This window comes from Lasioglossum baleicum, chromosome 5 (assembly GCF_051020765.1).
Source record: "Lasioglossum baleicum chromosome 5, iyLasBale1, whole genome shotgun sequence".
Lineage (NCBI taxonomy): Eukaryota > Metazoa > Arthropoda > Insecta > Hymenoptera > Halictidae > Lasioglossum > Lasioglossum baleicum.
Genome location: NC_134933.1, coordinates 8,010,888 through 8,025,769, shown reverse-complemented (window position 1 = coordinate 8,025,769; position 14,882 = coordinate 8,010,888). Strand labels below are relative to the sequence as shown.

At 38.7% G+C, this 14,882-nt stretch overlaps 2 protein-coding genes and 1 long non-coding RNA gene across 3 annotated transcripts in view; 2 read left to right on the top strand and 1 right to left on the bottom strand.

Moving 5' to 3' along the window:
- The window catches only part of LOC143208832 (ionotropic receptor 25a-like), a 180,326-nt gene that overhangs the window by 102,924 nt on the left and 62,520 nt on the right, over positions 1 to 14,882 (top strand). The window lies entirely within an intron of this gene.
- Positions 1 to 14,882, top strand: part of Oct-tyrr (Octopamine-Tyramine receptor) — a 196,153-nt gene that overhangs the window by 157,308 nt on the left and 23,963 nt on the right. The gene's annotated exons all lie outside the window — the stretch shown is intronic.
- On the bottom strand, positions 13,413 to 14,581 carry LOC143208835 (uncharacterized). Its single transcript, XR_013008989.1, has 3 exons — positions 14,342 to 14,581; positions 14,205 to 14,273; positions 13,413 to 13,594 (listed from the first exon to the last, which is right to left on the bottom strand). It is a non-coding gene; the product is annotated as an uncharacterized LOC143208835 (long non-coding RNA).

Genomic DNA, 14,882 nt, shown 5'->3' with positions numbered 1-14,882 from the left:
GTCTCGCAAACTGAAAGACTGTGAAACACGTTTCAGATGCTGCATTTAATATTCCTATTAAAAATAGACTTCGTCTTCGAATCTGCATCGACGATGCACAAGTACGAACTTAAATCCAAAATGTTCGGTTTCGCGGACAATCGTGCCACGTTCCATCGAATATCGTTCAGGAGTCGGACGAGAATAAAATCGATTATTCATCGAGTCCGATTGATTTCGCCGGTACTGTAGCCTCCAAAGTCAACCGGCCTTCGGCGAGAAGCTTGCACGAATGGATTTAAATACGAAATTCCCTGGAGCAAAGGGGATTTCCTTATTCTTTCGCACCTCCGCGATCTCTACTCGAGAAAAGCGAGCTGTACGATTTATACGAAAACCAGCTTTTCAATCGTCGACATCGGTCTGTCGGTGTTGTCTAGAATTGTCTACACAACACTGTCGTCTAGAGAACATTGTCATTTTCGAATCATTTATTGACTGCTTAGCCGTTAGAATTCGTTACGGGTGCGGTTGAAAATGGCGTGTCTTGTTTCGTATCAGGAAACAGACCAGCCGTATCGCGATGCGCGACTAAAAATTGCTCTGCCATTATTTACAATATTGTTTACATTATTGGATATGTTGGTATCTTGGTAGCCACACATTGTGACATTTAGCAGGAAATTGCAAGTTTTTGGCTCATAATTTTAGTTTTTCAACGCATCTACATATAATCTACATACTATGTATACCCCTTACATTGTAAGGCTCACAATGTCATTTTGGGAAACATTTCCTAATTTTGAACACCTGTCGCTCGGTACCTATTGGATCAAAAAATACGTTGGACCAGTGAAATTTGAAGGAAATTTAATGCTCTTCTCAAAAATGAAAAGAAAAAGTTCGTAGAATCCATAGTTTTTGAGTTACAGACGAAATACCAAAAACAGGTAACAAAAATCGTGGTTTTTCCCCCCTCCCCAAGTTAGCACAGGGTTCTCGAGGTCGAAAACTCAGATTCGACTCCCCAGAGTACCCCCAAATGACGTGCCAAAATTTCATTAAGTTCGGAATACTTTCCAGGTAGACGCCCTTTTTTCGACCTGGCGGCTGGACTAAGAATGATTTCGTAATTAAAGCTTTTCGGAGACCATATAATTGAAGCATATTCTAACAGGGGACGGATATTCTAGGTAGTAAGAAATGTTTAATTTTCGAGTTAAAACAGTGCAGAGCGTTAATTCAGTGACCCGTACGTTCATTTCGCATAATTCGTAGCGTAACATCGTTGACAATGTTGGTTATCGACACAAGGGTTAAGAGTTAAGAGACTAAATAGCCGCTCGACGGAGAATTCCTCGGAAAGGTCGAGTCCGACCAACTTGACCGGAAGTTGCTGTTCCCTTCGCGTCTCCGTCTCGTATTGTTGATACGGTCCAATAAGGGGCATCGATCGGTTCGAGAGTGTGTTCGAAACTGTCGGCGATAAATCCCGTCGAAATGGAGATACACCCGCCGAAATTTCTATAAAGTCACTGTGTTTTGTAATGAATTCTTATAATTATACCATTACCAATGAAAAATTTGTATTTGGTAGGATTTCGGGATTACATAAGAAAGCATACACACCGATTTCAAAACATAAGTATAACATTCATTGATAAAAGAAAACAAAAACATAATTTTACACAGAACAGACTGCGAAATTTCTATAATGTCATTTTCGTTTTATACGGATAAAGTTGAAATTAACAATTTTTTTTTATTATATCTATTTTAATATTTAGTGTAACCTCCATTTTTTTGAATTACATTAAAAAATGCGATTGGGCATTGACGAAACTAACTTTTGTAGCGTTTCTGTTTTAACAGACGCCCATGCTTCAGTCACCGCATCCCTTAGTTCGCTAATGGAGTTGTATTGTTTGCAGTTTTTATAAACTTGTCGCGCAATGATAACCCAAACATTTTCAATAGGATTTATGTCCGGGGAACAAGCAGGCCATGGCAAAACATTGATATTTCTTTCAAGAAGCCACTGCTTTGTGTGCTTCGACGCGTGCACTGCAGCATTATCATGCTGATAAATAAAATTGTCATCTTCAATATTTTCTGTAAAGGGTATTAGAACCATGTCTAACAAATCCGTATAATTTTCCGAATTCATTTTGTGATTTATGGAACACATTGGAGTTCTTTTGTCAGCTTTGAACGCAGCCCATATCATTAGGGAACCACCGGCAAAGTTACGACTCATTGTCACACTTTTCTCATTTCTCAGATCATGCCAATAATATTTACAGCCATCAGGCCCATCCAAATTAAATTTTTTCTCATCTGAAAAAATGACAGACTCCCACTCTTTGGTCCAGGACATGTGTGCCCGTGCGAAATCAGGACGGGCCTGTTTATGCACTTCTTTAAGGGCTGGTTTACGTTGCATTTTTGTCCACATAAATTGCCCAGAAGAATTTAAAAGTTGTTGCACACGTCTTGTTGTTACTGGAAGCTCCAATTCAGCTCGAAATTGTGCTGCAGTTTTCCTTTCCTTAGCTGCAGACCTCATTAATATTGAATGTTGTCTCTTTGACTATTTTTTATTACTACCTTTAAGATGATTTTTTCCGTAATTTTCACGTAAATTGATATAATTATTAATCACAGTGTCCGACCGATTAATTTTCTTAGCAATTGCGCGATTAGAGAAGCCCATATCTTTATAAGCATCGATCGATGCTTTTTCTTCACTTGTTAGCACTTTTCCTCTCGCCATTCTAATACACATGAATCAAATTATAACAAACAGGATTTCTGTGAGTTCTAACACTAATACTTTTAGAATATTTGCAATTTCCTGTAGTTCTCTGCTCAGAATCCAGAGAAACACTAAGTCACTTTATAGAAACTTCGCACTTGTGTTCTGCACCACACAGAAAAAAATTTTAAAAAACGTAATTAGTAAACATAGCGGCCTAGAGTACGCAGTCCCTCTATCCGAGTGTCTACAGGGCACAAGACCAGATACGATAAATCAACAAAAATGGTGATATTTTTAAAATATCTATGAAAAAGAAGATGACTATATAGAAATTTCGACCACTGTACATTCGGAGTTGTCCGAGGATTACATACTAGCGTCGATTTATCTCGGAACCGCGGGATCCACGAGACCATCGAGGTGGCTCCAAGTGTCCGATTAACGCACGATCGCGGACCCGGGAACTTGGTTCGCGACGCGCGCCGCTGCTCGAGATGGTGCGCCCGAAAAATTCACTTTCCATTATTGGATAGCAATATCCGGTGTTTATGCAATCCGGTAAGATTGATCCGCCTGCAGCGGACGCAGCTGCTGACGGTGATACGAAAATCGGGCTGACGTCCGGGGATATCCGAGGATTACCCCCGCCTTATCAGGCAACCGGTCCCGGAAGTGGCTTCCACTGTCCGATTGATTTTGCACCGTCGAATTCCATTTTTCCCTTCGCAGCATTTGAGAGGATCGAACGAACAAGTTCCTTTCATTTCCGAAATTCTCGGGAAACGGTTCTCACTGCTGTACCGTTCACTCGGACCCTTGTTCCTTCGTCGTTTATGCCTTATTTTTCGTCAGTTCTCCGACATACGCTGATCTTCTTGAAGTGCAAATCTCTTAAGTGAAATTCGCTATTCGACTCTACCACTGAAAATAATATTCCCTTCTTAAAAATCGACTCGGAAAATTGCGAATTGCACGAATTTCCACAGTCTATTGATTATACTGTCCAACAAATTTCAACTTTTTTTATGTTTCCTAATTACTGTTGGGTGGTTCGTACAGAGTTTTTTGCGCTGATTCCGAATCTGCCCTTAATTTTTCTCCTAGACGCACAGTTTTTGAGAAGCACGGCTTTGAAACATCGGGAAGTTAGTTTAAAATCAATTGCAGAATTTGTACCGAACAAACAAACAGACCGACAGACAAGAAAGCGAGCTAATAAAAACGTGGTAAAAAAAAAAAACATATTTTTCAACTTTAAACAAATATTGTGATGTTATTATAAAAGATATTGAATTGCTCTTCACAGCAAAAGATTCTGTAGACTTTCCCGAATACAGTGATATCCAATATTAACACATTATTGAAAACATTCTTACCTCTAGAGTTCTATGGGTGCATTTATAGTGGAGCTGCGAGCATCGATGATAGTGGCGCGGCGCGGTGAAAAGAAACCAATATTCGTGACAACATTTCGACACATACTAATGAAAAAGTACATATGTATTTTCTTTGTTTTTCTTTTTTTTTCACCGCACAGTTCACCTCGCTGCTCCACTATAAATCCATACTAATGGCGAGCGCCACTGGCGGTAACTCATGTCGAGCGATAATATTTTGCTTTCTGGTTCGAAAAAAAACGTCGACGTTCCAAATTTGGAAGGGTGGTTTCTCAAGATAAAAGTCTGCTCTATCGCGTGGTATAGTTCGATTTTCCACTGGTCCCTTATTTTTGAGACAAACTGAAAAATATCCTCAAAAATTGGTGTCTCTCCGTCTTTAATGATTGTTTAAACATGTTTAAAAAAGCCATGTTTCTCAAAAACTGTGCGCCCAGGAGAAAAATTAAGGACAGATTCGGAATCAGCGCAATAAACTCGATAAGAACCACCCAACAGTAATTGTAGAACAAAGGTATTGGACAGTGTTATACTTCACTGGCTCGAGACTTCAGAAACGTCGGGGATGGGTAAAGTCCGGAGAAAAAAGATTCGGAACAGCAGCTGCCGTATAAATCAAGCAGAGTAACGCAGATCCAAGAATACCGGATACCTTGATCTCAAAACAAAGCCCCTGGTTCCCACTGAATAAATTGCCATCCCGAACGCTTTTCGGATCGAATAATGCCTTGATTTTACATTCAAAGTTGGAGAGGCGGTGCCATTTTGAAATCGTTTTTTTTTCCTATCGGATAAGATATTTGAAAAGCCTCTCTACATCGTATGGAATATTTTCGCTTTGAAATTTGACGCATAGAAAACGTGTTGCAGTGGTTCGCGCGTCGAATAAAATATATGTATTGTGTTATCGAAGTCGGCACGCATATAGAAATAGTGTTGTAGAGGTTCACGCGTCGAATGAAATATTTCATTTGCGGAAGTTGCAGGGGAGCGCGCGTGCGCGGCTCAAAACGGACCGGATTATTCACGATTTGAAATAGTGTTTCGACGGTTTCGACCGGCGGCGATAATTTCCATCGAAATAGAGGATGCCGGGGGCTCGTTGAAACGCGGGGAATTCAATCTGGCTTTAAGATCGAGAATACGATATCGCGCGGGAAACATTAATGGACCTCTGTGGCACGTTACGTTTCGATCGATTCGCTAATGCTGCCGGGGCCGAGGCTTGGCCATCGACAAACACCCAAAAACTCCTTGCTGGAACCATCGTTGATTTTCTGCATTTGCGACGAAATCGAGTAGATGATATTCAGAGTGGCAAGAGGATTAAAACGAACTTAAAAATGTCGATATACTTGATTTATTAGTAGACTGCGGATTTTATGCAATTATGGCAAAAATGGGTAGGCACAATTTCAAATGGAATAAAGATTAAGAGAATTTAGAAACATCAATTTACTATCTTCAACGCATCGAAATTATTCAAGGATGAAAGAACTTTTTACGCGAGCGATTCCCCCTCTTCTTAAAATTAATGCACAAAATTTTTATTTTGCTTAAAGATCCGCAGTCTATTTATTAGATTGTTACCGTTTAACATATTCCACGCCGAGCCGTTTTTGCTGGACAATTAAGCAAACTTATGTGCTTTCCTCTGTACTGCATTTTTTTTATAATCCTCCTTCTTTTAGTGGAAATACAGGATGGTCCACCTAAATGTAAATAGACAGCGGATTTTATGAATAAGGAGATGGGCTGCTCTTTACTTTACCGGACTCAAAATTAGTACCTTTCTCCTACGAATTATAATGTATTTGGTATGAAATCCAGTAGATTTGTACCCGGCGCGGATGCAGATAGAAGTTTCGAACCTCTAGGATCAATAGTTGAGGAGTTATGGTCGCTTAAAGTTCAGCATACTTCCAGTTTCTTGGCAGGTAAGGGCGGCGCCCTAATCTGTCAAAAATGCTCAACATTAAGCGACCATAGCTCCTCAACTATTGATCCTAGAGGATCGAAACTTCGATCTGCATCCGTGCTGGGTACAAATCTACTGGATTACATACCAAATACATCATAATTCGTAAGAGAAAGGTACTAATTTTGAGTCCAGTAAAGTAAAGTTTACCCAGGAGATATTTAGGTGGCTACATTTAGATGGACCACCCTGTACATTCCACAGTGTTAAACTCGTTATAAAATATATGTTTTAGCGCATTAAATAAATATGTCACCGTGGCCTGAATGGATAGTTTAACGTGTACCATCGATGGTAATGAAAATCCGTTGGAATAATCGATGGGCGCTGCAATTACGGTTCGACCAGCCGTGAAAAACCTGTTTGAAGATCATCGAAAAGCTGTTGCCGGTTCATGCGCCGTTAACATATTCACCGGTAGGGAAAACCGGGGCGAATCGAAGGGTGGTCGGACACGCTTCGAGGGTCGCTCGCCTAATCGGTGGAAACGGTAAATCCTTCTTTTTACAAGCGGCGGATAAGAACAAGCATGGAACACGGAATGCTCGGCGCACCGAGTTTATCGAGAAATTTCTATCGTTCCGCGGCGTTGATTTAAATTTCTAATGACCAGCGGTCGAGGGAGTATCGCGCGCGCCAGAGAGAGATTGTATAACTAAAGTGGGGGACGTGCGCGAGTAACAGTTCCGCGGCGTTGTGTGTTGCCGCATCGAGTCGGATGCCGCGGAATTTCTACGGTGAAAACGGGATAGAGGGTGGGAAGAGAGAGCGAGAGAGAGAGAGAAAGAGAGAGAGAGACTATTCGATAAGGCGCTCGCGAATTTCATGGTAACCGCGCCGTAACCGCCGGCCACTGTGTATTGCGCCGCGCGAGACCACAGGGAGCAGTCGCTCGTTGAAACGGCCCCGACAATCGTTTAATCCCCCTTGAACAGCGTACAGCGCTTTCGAATCTTTTGTTTTTCAAAGCTGATTATTCCGCCGAACCGTTCCCGAACGGCATCCCTCGAGAATGCCTTTGCTACGGATCCTTCCCCTCACCCCTCCATATTCCTTGCTTTCTTCCAACGCTCGTTCACTTGCATTATTTCCTCGCAGTCCGGTTATTTCGGCTTTCCAATTAATTTCACTGGCCAACCGGCGATCTCACCGTGATAACCTTACAGGCTTTGATGCGCCGCGCCGCGGCGCACAGTGGGATAAACCGATGTATTCTCTGTCAAAATCAAAGAACTTTCGATAGAAATTAGATAGAGCGATGATTTTTTGTTTTAATTAAAGCTGAAACTTTATAGAACATGGGAAAATAGAGAGTTCATGGTACGAACGTTTTTCAACCTTGAAGAAATCGTTAGAATTGCACGATTTGTGCTTTATCCAATACCACGCGCGGAAAATTTTTTTTTCTGACATGCTTATATCATTTCCAGTAGATTTTTTCACGCTGATTTCAAATCTGGTCTTTTTCCCATATTCTGCAAAGTTTCAGCTTTAATTTTTAAAAACATCGTCGCTCTATCTCATTTCTATCGAAAGTTCTTTGATTTTGACACAGAATTCATCGGTTTGTTGTCCTCTTACACGCCCGACACTCTGCTTATTACAGAAGTAACGCAATGCAATCGTAATAGTGTACGATTTTTATGGAGAACAATTATGGAGAACGATATTTCCGTATGACTATGAACGCTTGAATGTGTTTAAACAGCGTTTACAAAGAGAGCGAGACGCCTTTCACGCACCAATTTTCTCCGTGCCTCGGGCAGAATCTAACTACTGCAGATCCTCGCGTAATGCCATGGAGAAACCGTTTGAAAGGACCGTGTGCATGCATTTTATGACAGTGAATGTACAGTAACGTGACTCGTTTTTGTTTTTCATATGGTAAATGAAAATCGTAATTTAAAACAATATCGTATTAGCAGTTTGGGGTATTAAATACCTTCTTCGTCGTACCGCAAAGAGCTTTTGTCTTCGAAAGCCACCGGAAACGATGACGACGCAGTTTCGTTTTCATTTGACGCCCGCCGGTTGCCGAATCGCAAGAAAGGGTTAAAGTTTGTTGGATGATAGCATACCCGCGCTCTCTCACCCCGGATTAGCGTCTCCTTTAATCAACGCGGTGCACGAGCTGGTTTATACAGCAGAAGTAAAAGTATCCTCCAGGTACGCTCCATCATCGCCGTGGAAAAACTCGAGGAATTTCGAGGTACTGTGAGCAAGGTCCCGCGAATTAGCTCCGGAATGTATTGCGACGCGTGCGGCTTCTTGCGCGGATGCCCGGGCCCAGTTTGTAGCGAGGACAAATATTTGAGCACGGTTTTCACGAGCTATTTTGAACACGATTAAATTCCTAGCAGATAATTAGCTAGAACACAGGCGTCTTTCGAATTTTCGCTAAATTTACGACCGCGCGACTTTACGGATCGATTTTCATCTTGTGCATGGTAGCGAAACGTTACCTCCTCTTGGATTTTCATGAAATTATAAATTTGTTGTCATGGTCATAATTCTAAACAACTGTTCCCTATACATGTAATAGGCCGTCTCTTCTAGCTTTTTAGATATTCGCAAAAATATTTAACTGCACGTTTTACTACATATTATTCTCAATTATTATTGATAGAAACTGGACAAACTTTCAGCCATTGCGTGGAAAAATCCGGCTATTCTTGTATTGCCGTCGAAATAAAAATTCCGCCACCCGGCCTTCGATTTCCAGATGTTTAACTCTACGATTTATTTTACGATTTCAATTATTAAAACCTTTTTCGTAATTCTTAGTTTCCTAAAAAAGGAGAAACTTTATGTCTATTGTACGCCTGTATGTTCTCCAATAGTTGTGCATTAACAAAACCAAAATAGAATTTTATTTCGATTTAAAGGCATTTAATAGCATACATATTTATCAGATTCTATTCAGAATCTTTATCACGAGTCTGACTCGATATTGTAAGGCAAGGGATTAAACTACGGACACTCGCCACAGCGAATTCTGCCCTTTTTAATTGGGACGGAACACGTGTTTTACCACAAACCTACACCAGGTCTAACCAAAATTCGCTATAATCGAACCAACAGTTTTTTTTATAAATATCTAAATAACTGAAAGAGACCGCTTATTACTTGTATATGAAAAAGTTGTTCAGCATGTCCAGATTTATAACATACTAGCTTTCGCCCGCGGCTTCGCTCGCACAGGAAACCGTTTAATGCCCTCGGAAATTGATATTGTTTCTCCATAAAACCTTTTAACCCCCCATTCACCCCTATAGAGTTTTAATTTTATGTCATGTCACCGTCTTAGATTTCAGAACCCCTTTTCACCCCCTTAGGGGATCAATTTTTTAAAATGCCGAAACAGGTGTTTGATTAATTATATCAAATAGCATTAAGACCAAGTATGCAGTAAATCCGACCACGAAAAAAATATTCCTCATACAAACGTTACAACCCCTTTTCACCCCCTTGGGGGTTGAATTTCGAAATATCCTTTCTTATCCCTTGTATAGATCATAAAGGAAACCTCTGTGCAAAATTTCAGCTTTCTGGATCCAAGGGTTTAGCTTGGGCGTTGATCGGTGAGTGAGTGAGTGAGTCAGGACTGTCTTTTTATATACATATGTATATAGATTGCAATTTCGTCAAAATCTGCGAGGAAGTGACGTTTCGACAAGTTTACCCGACAGCGACCTAGATAATGAATAAAATTGAAATTTTAACCACTACCCTCGAAGGTTATTAATTTTGTTCCATCAATTTGGTTCTGGCACCCTTTGGGCTCCTGGGTAACGAATAAAGTGAAATTTTGACTCCTGGCTTTGTAGTCCATCAATTTCGTAGGTAACGCATGAAATAGAATTTGAGCCCGTAACTTTCGATGTATTCATTTTGTCCTATCAGATTGGTTTCTAGTTTCTACACCCTCTGGGTCTCTGTGTGATGAATACAATGGAACTCTATCCCCTAGATTGTAGGGCTATTAATATTATCCTATCAATTTGTTTTCTGCGCCCTTTAGGTCCCTATGTAATGAAATAGAACTCTTAGCTTTAAGGGCTATTGATATCGTTTTGTCAATTCTATCTCCGGACTCCATGGTTGCTTCGGTGACAAATAAACCAGAGTTTTCATGTTGAATATAATGGAACTTTATCCCCTATAGGTTCGACGGCTATTAATATTATCCTATCAATTTGATTTCTGCACCCTTTAGGTCTCTACGTAATGAAATAAAACTTTAAACTCTAGCTTTAAGGGCTATTCATATTGTTTTATCAATTGGATCTCCGCATTCCATGGTTGCTTCGGTGACAAATAAACAGAATTTTCATCTTGAATATAATGGAACTTTATTTCCTAGGTTCGACGGCTATTAATATTATCCTATCAATTTTTCTCCCTACGTAATAAATGAAATAGAACTTTAAACTCTAGCTTTAAGGGCTATTAATATTGTTTTATCAATTGGATCTCGGGATTCCATGGTTCCCTCGGCGACAAATAAAACAGAATTTTCATTCCGAACCTCGAGGGCTATTAATTCTGTCTCTACACCCTCTGGATCTCTACAGAACGAATCAAATGGAACTTTAACCCCCAGCTTTGAGAGCTATTAATTGTACCTATCAATTTGGTTACTGCACCCCACCGATCCTTTTAATATTGCTTTATCAATTGAATTGCTGAACCCTCTCGCCGGCAAATAAAATCGAATTTGTCTAACCTCGAGGGTCATCAATTTGCTTCCTACACCATTAAAGTCCCTATACAACGGATAAAATCGAACTTTAACCCCCAGTTTGGAGGACAATCAACTTTTCTGGGAACTCCCTCCATCACCACTTCTTCGATAATGGATGCTCTCGGTTAAACTATGCGATAGTCGAGGGGTGAAAAAATTGAAGGTTCTTTCATTGACACGTCACAGTTCCGCTCGTAATGGATACTGACTCCGCTATGTTTTTAGGGCCACTTTTCTCCATTAAGTGGAGAACGAAGTTTATATCGAATTAACAATGTCTGACAAGTAACACTACCCAACTGATACTCACTGATTTGAATGAAATTTAACGTACTTATTAGATACCGAAAAATATAGAAACGTTTGTGGCTAATTATTATTTCTTAAAGGATACAGTTTCTGAAAAAAGTGCTAGATCCAGAATTGTACAGTTCAGAGTGATGCATGAACGTAATGTTCAATTTACAATTAGAGTGACATTTTATGTTTTCTTATCTTTACTTCTATTCCGAAGTTACTTACAAAACTTTTTTCTCCTTCATATTTTTTCTATTAATTCGAGCTTATTTTCCCATAACGTCTGATTTTTTTCTGTTTTGGGAAAATAACGCAACAAATCAATTCTGAAGACAGATTTAGAGTCATCGCATAAAATTTATAGATACATGATGCGCTCAAGGTCCGGCAACTGCTAAATCCGGCAAGTCCGGCTTATTATTTCCTTTAATTGACGCCATCATGTGCATCACTCTGAACTGTGCAACTCTGGATCTAGCACTTTTTTCAGAAACTGTATCCTTTAAGAAATAATTAGCCACAAACGTTTCACAAAAAGCGTATTTAGCAGAAACAAAAAGAAACACGTATTTAATATTTTTCGGTGTTTAATAAGTACGTTAAATTTCATTCAAATCAGTGAGTATCGGTTGGGTAGTGTTACTTGTGAGAACTCCGTTCGACTAACGAGAGAAAAAAAGGGAAGAGTAGCGGTACGCAATCGCGATTGTTCCGCTGCGCCGTTTAACCGCGAGGAACGCGTTTAATTTACAGCGCCGATCGCGAGCAGGAAAAAAACCTTTATTTCCCGTTGCCGCAAAGTAATCGCCGGCTTTGAGGAGTTACATGGAAAATCATGGAAATAGGAGACCGGGGTGGGTTTAAGTAGCACGCAAGTCCCGGCCGCATATTTTCCTTTCACGAAGCCCTCTCGTCCGCGTCCGCATTCGCTCTCGGGTTTTCCAGATTTTCCGGGTTTTCCCGGGCACAAGGCCGCGGGATTTCTCGCGCGGCAGATCAAAGCGAGCCGAACCGAGCCGAGCCGAGTAATCCTTGATCGGGGTGACATCAGAATTTCGGTGGTGGCTCCTCCGCCAACCCCATCTCCTCTCACTCTCCCTCTCTATCTCACTCTCTCGTTCTCCCGCCAACGGGATTTATGTCCGGTTTACATCACCGGTGCCATTTAACGTGTCGCTACTGCGAGTGGCGCACTCGTAAATCGTCCTCTGCCGCATTCGCTTCCTCTATATTACAACCAGAGATGGGCAAAAATGTATCTAAAATTTTCAAATAAAAGATAAATGAAAGTTATCTTTTATCTGTAGTTATTTTCCTGAAATACATATTCGACACAGTGTATCTGTAAGATACTCTCCAAAAAATTTCATTTGACATCTGTAGGTTATCTGAGCTCGAAGTAACTGCGTATGCGTATTCAACGCCTCTAGCGGCGAGAAGTTATTCAAGAGGCACTATCCGTAAGATACAGCGTGAGAATTTTCAGTGTATCTTTCACAGTTATTTGAGAGTCGAAGCAGCGCCACCGTGTATCTTGCGGTTGTATCCGTCAGATTTTGGCTATTGGAAATGTATCTGTGAGATTTCAATGGGACGATTTCATCTTAACCTTCAGATGTATTTGAAGCTCGACGTAGCAAGATACTTTATTCAATTTTTTTATTCGTGACGAGTATTTCTCAGAGATGAAATCACATGTATCTTTAATCGTAATTTGTATTTGATTTCAAATACATCTTGATGCGACGTTGCCAAATCGTAACACTAAATGTACAAATGATCGGTTTAAAAACTGTGGAGCTCATAGAACAAGGGGAGCTTGTAGGCTCCTAAAATTTCTTATTTTTGAAGGTTAAACGTTACCACGGTTATGTACGAAATATTGTAAAAGTTGTGAAGTATTGTCAATATTTAATTTTGTACCTCACACCATATAGATGCATTTAACTAAATACATACAAGTCATAAGTAAGGGAAGGAATTGGTAAAAGAAAGAAATAATATGTTATTAATAAAGTAATTCAGTTTATATTTGTCAGTAATTTTTAAAACAATTTTTGCTCGTTAAATAACACGATAATTGTAGATTCTATTATAATTTTTGCAGGGTGTATAAATTATCTCTATTTATTTTTATTAATAATTTTTATTCGTTTGAATACATAAATTTTACATTTGTGCATAAATTTATACAATTTATACTAAATTATTAATAATTTAATAAATAACGCAAGGAGTTGTTAAAAGAAAGGAATAATATGTTATTAATGATATGTTTTTATTATAATTTGTGCAGGGTGTATAAATCATTTCTACTTATTTGTGTTAATAATTTGAAACTGTTTTGTTTTTTCCATGGTCCTCCGCTAATGTAAGTCACATCTGTATGGAAATACTATTTTCTTTCTGATGAACTGATGTTTTGGATATCTTCGCTGCATCTAAAAATTAGAATTTCTTGGTGAAAAGCATTGTCCAATAAACGGGAAGATTTTTAGCATGAATATATTAGGTTGGAGGGAAAGCTATGTCGTATTTTAAATAAACAGGTAATTTTGCTTGTAAATCAAAACACATGTTAACTAGCGAGTCATGGGAAAACAGGAATTGACAGGTTATCTGAGAAATGACAACATATTGTAACAAATAATGAAAATTATATAATTGAATAATATTAAACATGTATTTTTATAAATTGAATCAAATGTTTTCTTTAACGCTAAACCTACCGAGCCTCAAAAGTAACTGGTATACACATGTTCCCTTATAAAAATGATAAGATTGATTTTATTTAGACTTTGTATGGCTCCTATTGTAAAATGTGCACTACTACAGATATCTATACAATTGTTTCTTATGAAATCAGTATTATTAACTTTCTAATTGTAAAATAAAAAATCTGGAACTGGTCATCTTGACCGCTGTTGGTAGGATTAGTGTTAAAGTTAAAATACGCTAGAATTTTCTCTCCAACCTAATAATATTTTTTAATTTTCCTTTTGTCAGTAATGTTTCAATGTCTGAGAAAATAAATATAAAATAAAAACTTACCTGAAATGACAGTGACAAGTTTCACCAACACAATACCAAGTCATCGGAAATCAGGAATTGACAGGTTACCTGAAAATGTCAACATATTGTTACAAATAATGGAAATTATATATCATATCAATAAAATAAAAACTTACCTGTGACAGTGACAAATTTCACCAACACAATCGCGTGACAGGTGGCTGAAGTTACTGAATCACTTACACACGCTTTTTATTAATTGGAATACTCTATTACAAACACGTGCACAAGCATGTGCTAAACTAACTTCACTACACGTAAACTGACGTAAACCCACGGCGATGCAACGCGACGGTCGCTCACCTGTCGCGTAAGCTTATTTGTACGGTCCCCGATATATACATAAATTAATATATTGTTATAAATATATATATATATATATATATATATATATAAGTATGTACAAAATAAAAAAATATAAATATTTATATATATTTTTTTAATAAAAATTTATTTGTTTAAACAATTGCTTAAATAATAAACAGTTATTTGTTTAAACATCTGTTTAAATAATAAAATGTATTTGTTTAAACAATCGTCCAAATAATGAAAATCTATTTGTTTAAACATGTGTTTAAATAATAAAAATTTGTTTGATCAAACAATCGTTTAAATAATACAAATGTACTTGTTTAAACAATCGTCCAAATAATGAAA